An 8,198-nucleotide genomic window follows, 5' to 3' on the forward strand; every position below is an offset into this window, starting at 1 on the left:
TGTTATCTCAGATTCTCCAGCATCTGCAGTTCCTACTATCTCAGTTAACAGCTCAGTCATTTTTGTCTTTGATAGCTGTTCACTTGCTCAAAATTAGTGGCCTGTGGTTTCCTGATGCTGTTGTGTGAGAGTGAAATTCAATTTCCCAAAGCCCAAGCAACTCATGGTGCAGATTCACACGATTAATCAACATATCCTCTCAGTGTGGACCCCAACTAACTACTTAAAGTGAAGGTCAGAGCGGCCCTCAGGCTTGGAACAAAGAGGTAAGAGCAGTTGATGGCTCCGTGCTTCAAGACAATACGGTAACAAGGTGACACAAGGAGTATAATGTGGGGCAGGAATCTTGTCACACAATGGTAGTGTCCCTTCCTCTGGGCTAGATGCCTGGGTTCAGCTCTCACCCTACCCAGAAGTGTGTCATAATATATCCAAACACATTGCTTAAAGTAACTATAAGATGGAGCTGTCTGAGGCTATTCATTTGACAGTAAGAATCGAAAAGCAGAATATTTTAAAAAGGCCTGAAACATTTTAGTTTTGATCTTCAGGGAAACTTTGGTGCACTTGTACAAGGAATACAAAGTTAGCATGCAGATAGGGAGGAAATTGCCATGCTGGCCTTCATTGCAAGGAGAATGGAGTACAAGAGAAAGGATGTTTTACTGCAGTTGGAATTCCCTTCCAGGCCACACACCATCCTGACTTGGAACTACACCATCTTCCTTTCACTGTATCCACTGCTCACAATGTGGTCTCCTCCATCCTGGGGAGGCAAAGTGCAGATTGGGTGACCATTTTGCGGAACACCTACATTCTGTCCCCAAAAATGGCTGTGAGCTTCTGGTTACCTACTATTTCAACACACCACCATGTTCCCTAGCCAAAATTTCTGCCTTGGGGTTGTTGCAGTGCTTCAGCAAAGCTCAGCGCAAGCAGGAAGAACATATAATTTTCTGCTTGGGAACCATGCAACTTCTGGACTCAATATCAATCTCAATAACTTTAAGACCTGAGCACCTTCTCCCATGTCTTTACCCCAACCCTCACACACCAGGCCTTCTAATCACATGGACTGCTACCACAAACAACCCATTTTCAGCCATTAACTATACCCATTATCAGCTATTCATTCTCCCAGGCTGACATTTACCCATTCCTTTGTCTGCCAACTTGTTTCTCTCTCTCTCTGGGCTCCATCTCCACCCGTTATTTGCTGCTTACCCCACATCCACCCCGTATTTTTCTGACTTGCCGAAAAATTCTGGAAGAAGATCAGGAGAGAAGGCAGATGGTGAAGTACAGGGCAAAGGTTCACAAATATTAAGCTTTGAAAGACTGTAGGTCATAGGAAGAAGGTAATGGAGCCAAATCTGCAACATGTACCACCTAGACAGATAAGGATAGAAGATACAGGAACATCACTGGGTTCCCCTCCAGGATACTCACCATCCTGACTTAGAACTACATCATCCTGACTTGGAACTGCACCAACATTCTTTCACTGTCAAAATCATGGAACTCCCTTCCCAACAGCACTGTGGGTGAAACTACACTACATGGACTGCAGCAGTTCAAGAAGGTTTCCCATCACTTTCTCAAGGGTCATTAGGGTTAAGCAACAAATGCTGGCACAGCAACAACGCTGACATCACATGACAAAAAATATCTCAGAAGGGAATTCCAAATTTCTATCATGACGCATTTGGGAAAGTGTGGTGATCACTCCTGGGATCACTACAAAAGGTTATGGTCTATTCAAAGCATGCAAAGTCTCTGATTTACCTGTCCATTGGAATCAAGAAAGCAGAACTCAGTGACCAGGTTCCTCTACTGATCAAGAACCACTTTTATTACAAACAAGTAAATTCTAATCACAAGTAAATAGCTATGAACTATCAACATATGGCTCTGCTAGTTAAAACTCTAACTCCAGTTGAAAAGCCCTACATACACATACAAACAGACAGAAACAAAAACAGATTATTTGGGTGGAGGGGAGAAGGGGAGAAAGCTGGGAATCTCAGTTCAATAGTACCAGTCAACTATGTTCATTGAGGTGATCCTTTTGGCTTTCTGTTCTTCAATCTCTGTTGCTGAGTTTCTTTCACTTTTTCACAGGAGGCACGAGGGGACTCATACACTAACTGCAAAGACTGTTATTTATCGTTTAAAGACAACAACTCACAACAACTGGGGGGAGAAAATAGCCAACTTTTCTTCAGACTTCAGCTGTTTTTACAGCAGACACACACACAACCCACACACACCCTGCTCTTCCAGCAATCTAAAGACTTGAAGTTATTCAGCTAAATTGGAACTAATCAGAGAGCGGACTTCAGGCTGATGAACCTTGGCATCCATGACTGGACACAGTTCCACAATCCAATTAGCTACTTGTTATCATCCAAATCTCTCTCTGAATAAACTCCCTGGTGCTCAGCATTCTACAGACATTTTTCTCCACTGCTTGAATAAAGCAACAGTGTAAACACCACACCCCATGAGTTCCGGGAACTTTTAAAAGTACAGCGTCTGTAATCCTTGGTTGTAAAATGTTTTTCTTTCCATTTCATCCACAATCAAAAGTACAGAAATAAAATGATATGGTCTTTCCATTCCTACCACAATTGGTGTGTATAAATATTTCCAAATTTCACTCTTAAATGTCTATTTAAGGCTGTCTTGTTAGACTATTCCTGCTCTATCTAAACTCACCAACCAACTCAAATAGATTTCTCTATCTACTCTATCTGCTCCCTTAATAATGTGGGAACATCAAACAAATAACCCCTTAAGTTTTTAAATTCCAGGGAATTTCTGAAGAAGGATCTAGGCCCGAAACGCCAGCCTTCCTGCTCCTCTGATGCTGCTTGGCCTGCTGTGTTCATCCAGCTCTACACCTTGTTATCTCTGAACCTGTGGTGTGACCACATCATTGTAACTAGTGTCTAACACAGTCTCTGCCCCCTGTATGCTCCTCGGTGTGTCCAACCGCTGCTCCAACCAAACAGCTCTAAGGAGCTGCAGCCAGTCACACTTCCTGCAAACATTGTTGTCAGGAAATATAGACTCTGATCGTCCACATCTGGCAGGAGGAGCATGCCACTGCCCTATGGCTGCTGTCAGAAACTGTCATTTCTGACCCTTCACAGTAAGACAGCAGAACCTTACCTTTACCTTTACCTTGTATGCTGATCGCTTTCCTCACGAAAGCCCATTTTTGACCAAAGCCCACAATTAAACCTCCAGCAGCACTTCAACCACAAAGCAGCCCTTTACAAAATGGCCACTCAGCTAGAGCAATGCCTTTTATTTGCTCCTGTAGAGTCCCTGGTGACTGAGCCGATTTCCCATAGAATCCTCCTCAATCATTTCTCAGCAGTGCCCTCTGTTAGATACTTCCACACTGTTTGCTGACAGCAGTTCTTCTGCCCTCCCATCCTCAGTCACAATAACTGAGCTGTTACCTCCTAAACTTTTTTTTAATTTCAAAAATATACTTTATTCATAAAAAAATCTTCATATAGATAGATTGACACAAAAAACATTCGGCTCTGCACAGACACAAATGTTGGAGTTACAGTATACATAAAACCAAAGACCTCTCTTACACATTCAATACTAATATTTACATATATTTGACACACTAGGAGGGTCTGATAACTGAACAGACCCCCATTTACCTTCAGTAGGAAGCCCTCAAACAGTAGTATTTCCCCACTGCACCAAGCTTTAATGCATCTCTCAGCATATAGCCCAGGACGTTGGAATGTGCCAGTCTGCAGAACTCAGTCAGGGTCAACTCCTTGTTCTGGAAGACCACCAAGGTTTGGGCAAATCAATAAAAAAGTGACTTTCACCGAGTTGATGGTCCTTCAGGTGCAGTTAATGTTTGTTGTGGTGTGTGTCCCAGGGAACAAACTGTAGAGCACAGAGTCCCATGTCACGGATCTGCTCAGGACGAACCTCGACAAAAATTACTGCATCTTCCTCCAGACATTCTTTGCAAAGACACATTCCAGAAGGAGACGTGTGACAGTCTCAACTCCCCACAGCCACTTTGAGGGCAGTGTGCTGTGGCACAGGCTGACTGGGTGTACATGAAGGATCTCACAGGTTAATGCCCTTCTCACCACCAGCCAAGCAATGTCTTGTTGCTTTTTGGAAAGTTCTAGTGATGAGGCATTCTGCCAAATGACTTTGACAGTCTGCTCAGGGAACCATGTGACAGGATCCATCCTCTCCTTTTCTTGCAGGGTCTCGAGGACGCTGAGTGCTAACCACTTCCCGATGGACTTATGTCAAAGGTGTTTTTCTTTGAAAATTTCTCCATGAAGGACAGGAGATAAGGAATGGTCCAACTACTTGGAGCATTCCACAGCAATGAGGTCAGTCCCATCCTTCACAACATTGGTGACAGGTGGAACCTCAGTATGCAGTGACACTTGGTGTTTGTGTACCAAGGGTCTACGTACAGCTTGATGCAGGTGCACACAAAGGTGGCTATCAGGGTGAGGGCAAAATTGGGTACACTGTTTCCCCCTCTTGTCTAGAGTTTTGTACATGGAGTCCCTGCAGACCTGGTCTATCTTAGGCTTCCAGATGAAATGGAAGATGGCTCGGGTGAATGAAACAGCACAGTTTTGAGGGATGGGCCATACCTGTGCTATGTACAACAACAGAGATCGTGCCTCACACCTGATGACCAGGTTTTTACCTGCAATGGAGAGGGAGTGGTGGTCCCAAAGGACCAGTTTCTGCTTCACTTGGCAATGCACTCCTAAGATTTTGCACGTGCCCTGGCCTCTCTGAGCCATAATCCAGCGCCTTCGGGTAATCTGTCCCAGTGGTGAAGGGAATGAAGGATTGGTCATCCCAGTTCTTAAAGAACACAGCTTTGCTCTTACATCGATTTACCGTGGCACCCAAGGCCAGGTCGAACTGGTCACAGATGCTCATGAGTTTGCACACTGACAGTGGATCCGAGCAGAAAACGGTGACATATACAGGGAGGGTGTGACCTGCAGGCCTCCAGTGCCTGGAAAAGTCACCGCTCTCAGGCTCACATCCTTCGTGATTGCCTCAGCAAAGGGCTTTTTACAACACATAAACAAGGCAAGAAAGACTCCAGATCTGATTGGGAAGCTTTCTAAATCCCACCCATTGATTGCGACTGCACTAACAATGTTAGTGTAGAACAGTCGGATCCAGTTGCCAATTCCCTCCCCATTTTGGAGAGCATGTCCCACATGTTTGTGTGCAATATCCTGTCAAAGGCCTTCTCCTGGTCCAGGCTGATGAGGCCAGTCCACCCCATTGTTCGTAGATGTTCGTATCCCTGAGGAGTGCAAGGCTCTCAGAGATCATCCCGCCTGGTATAGCACAGGTTTAGTCGGGGTGAATCACCAATCCCAGAGCAGACCTGACCCAGTTGGTGATGACCTTAGACAGGATTTTGTAGTGTGCATTCAGCAGTGAAATTGGTCACCAATTTCTAATTTCCTTTCTCTCCCCCTTCTGTTTGTAAATGAGGGTAACGATACCTTTCCTCATGGATTTGCCCATGGTACCTGCCAGAAGCATACTGTCATACACCTCCAACAGATCCTGGCCAATCAAGTCCCACAGAACTGAATATAACTCGGCCCGTAAGCCCAGGAGTTTTATTATTTTCTAAGGGATTCAAGGGCCTTGGTCAGCTCACTCAGAGATAACGGCTGGTCCAACCTCTCCTATGTACTGTCATCTAAGACCTCTGTGATAGTGTGGCCTCCCAGCTGTTCCTGTCATCTATCTATGGGCTTCGTGTCTGGCATAAAAGTATTTTCTGATTCTCATTATGTCAGACTGAGATGATGTTACTGAGCCATCTTCTTCCTTCAGGCTGCTGATCACAGAACTCTCCTTGTGCACCTTCTGGAAGAAGAAACGTCAGCACATCTCATCCTGCTCCATGGAGCAGACTGTGGGTTGGAAGATTATCTTGGAAATCTCCAAGGCAAAGAGCAAGACTTGCTGACTCTTCACCTCCTGGAAGACAGAGAGGGAGAACAGAAAAACGGTGTGTGAGAGGCCATGGCTTTGCAGGGACCCACACTCCTGTGTCCACATGTTGCGCACACTGGTCAGTGGGTGGCACGACCCACACTCTGCTCGCTCGGCTGATGGCCTCACATGACTCCTCCCAGAATCTTTTTTTTATTTCAAAAACACACCTTATATATGAAAAACCTCTGTATATATACATAGTCACAAATGTGGTTTGGTTCTATACAGTATCATATCAAGGACTCTTTCCAAACAAACCAAAGACATCTCTTACACATATAAGACTATATTCACATGCATTTGAGTCACTAGGAGAGTCTGATAACTCAACAGACCCCCATTTAATTTCAGCAGAAAGACCGCAGACAGTGGTCCTTCCCCACTGTGCCTTAGCAGCAGATGCCCCAAGCTTTAGTGTTTCCCTGTAGTCCTGCACCTTGGAATGTGCCAGTGTGCAACACTCACTCAAGGTACACTCCTTGTCTGGAAGGCCAACAAGTTTCAGGCAGACCAAACAGCGTCCTTCACTGGGTTGATGGTCCTCCAGGCACAGTTGATGTTGTCTCGATGTGCGTCCCGGGGAACAGCCCGTACAGCACAGAGTCCTACGTCACGGAGCTGCTCGGGATGAACCTTGATAAAAAGTATGGTATCTCGCTCTAGACTTCCTTTGCAAAGGCACATTGCAGAACAAGATGTGTGGCAGTCTCACCCCAACACCCTCCCCACCTCCACAAGAACCTCAGTATCTAGTAACACTTGGTGTTTGCATGCCAAGGGTCTACAAACAGCTTGATGCAGCCACACGCAAAAGTGGCCATTCCGATGCGGCGACGCTGGGTATGTTCTTTCCATCCCTTATTCCAGGGTTTTGTTCACGAAGTCCCTGTAGACATGGCCTATCTTAGGCTTCCAGATGCAATGGAAGATAGCTCAGGTGACTGAAATCCTAGAATTCTCCTCAGTCGTTTCTCAGCAGCACCTTTTGTTGGATGTCATGCACCGTTCTCTAAACACAAGCTCTTCTGTGCTCCCCTCGATCACGGTGACCGAGCTGACTCCTCCCAGAATCGTCCTCAATTGCTTAGTGGCAGAGCCGTCTGTTGATTTGGAGAAATGGAGATAGTTAGCTGGAAATGGTCGCTACCTAATACTAGGATCACATAAATGTTCTTTGCCACTTATCAACCCAAACCAGAATATTGTCCAGGTATTGCTACATATTAACACAAACTGTTTCAGTATTTTAGGAGTCATGAACGGAAGAGAACACGGTGCATCATGTGACCATCTAAGTCCTGACCATATGGTTGATTGAAGGTAATTGATGAAGCAGCTGTGGGCCCAGGTCTCTGAGGAATTCCTGCAGAGATATCCTTGGGTGATGCTGTCAAGCCTCCTGGAACAACAGCTATCTTCCTGTGTGTGCTAGGTACAATTCCAAACAGTGGACCAAAAGACCATAATATGTAGATGCAGAAGTAAGTCATTTGGCTCATCAAGCCTGGTCCACCATTCAATGAGATCTTGGCTGATCTGACAGTTCTCAACTCCAAACAAAGGACAAAAGAACTATGGATGCTGGAAATCTGAAAGGAAAACAGAAACAGTTGGAGAAACTCAGTAGTTTGGCAGCATCTTTGGACAGAAAGCACAGTAAACATTTCAGGTCCAGTGACCCTACTTCAGAACGAAATTCTCAACTCCCACTTCCCTGCTTATTCCCCATTAGCCCTCAATTCCCTGACTGATTAAAAATCTGTCTCAGCCTTGAATACATACTTAACGACACAGCATCTCTGTGGTAAAGAATTCCAAGTATTCACTACCTTTTGACAGAGGCTATTCCTCATCATCACTGTCTGAAGTGGGTAAAACTTTACTCTGAAACTATGCCCTCTGGCCCCATATTGGCCCTCAAGGGGAAACAACCTTTCAGTATCTACCTTGTCAAGCCCCCCAAGAATCGTACATGAGTACAGGCCTCATCTACTCAAACTCTCCTGATAATCCACAGAGATCAGTTCTGGGTCCTGTTTTGTTTGTTATTTATATAAATGATTTGGGTGAGAATATAGAAGGCATGGTTAATAAGTTTGCAGATGACACCAAAATTGTAGGCATTGTGGACAATGAAGAAGGTTTTC

The sequence above is a fragment of the Rhincodon typus genome, chromosome 33, assembly GCF_021869965.1.
Source record: "Rhincodon typus isolate 14 chromosome 33, sRhiTyp1.1, whole genome shotgun sequence".
In the NCBI taxonomy this organism is placed as follows: domain Eukaryota; kingdom Metazoa; phylum Chordata; class Chondrichthyes; order Orectolobiformes; family Rhincodontidae; genus Rhincodon; species Rhincodon typus.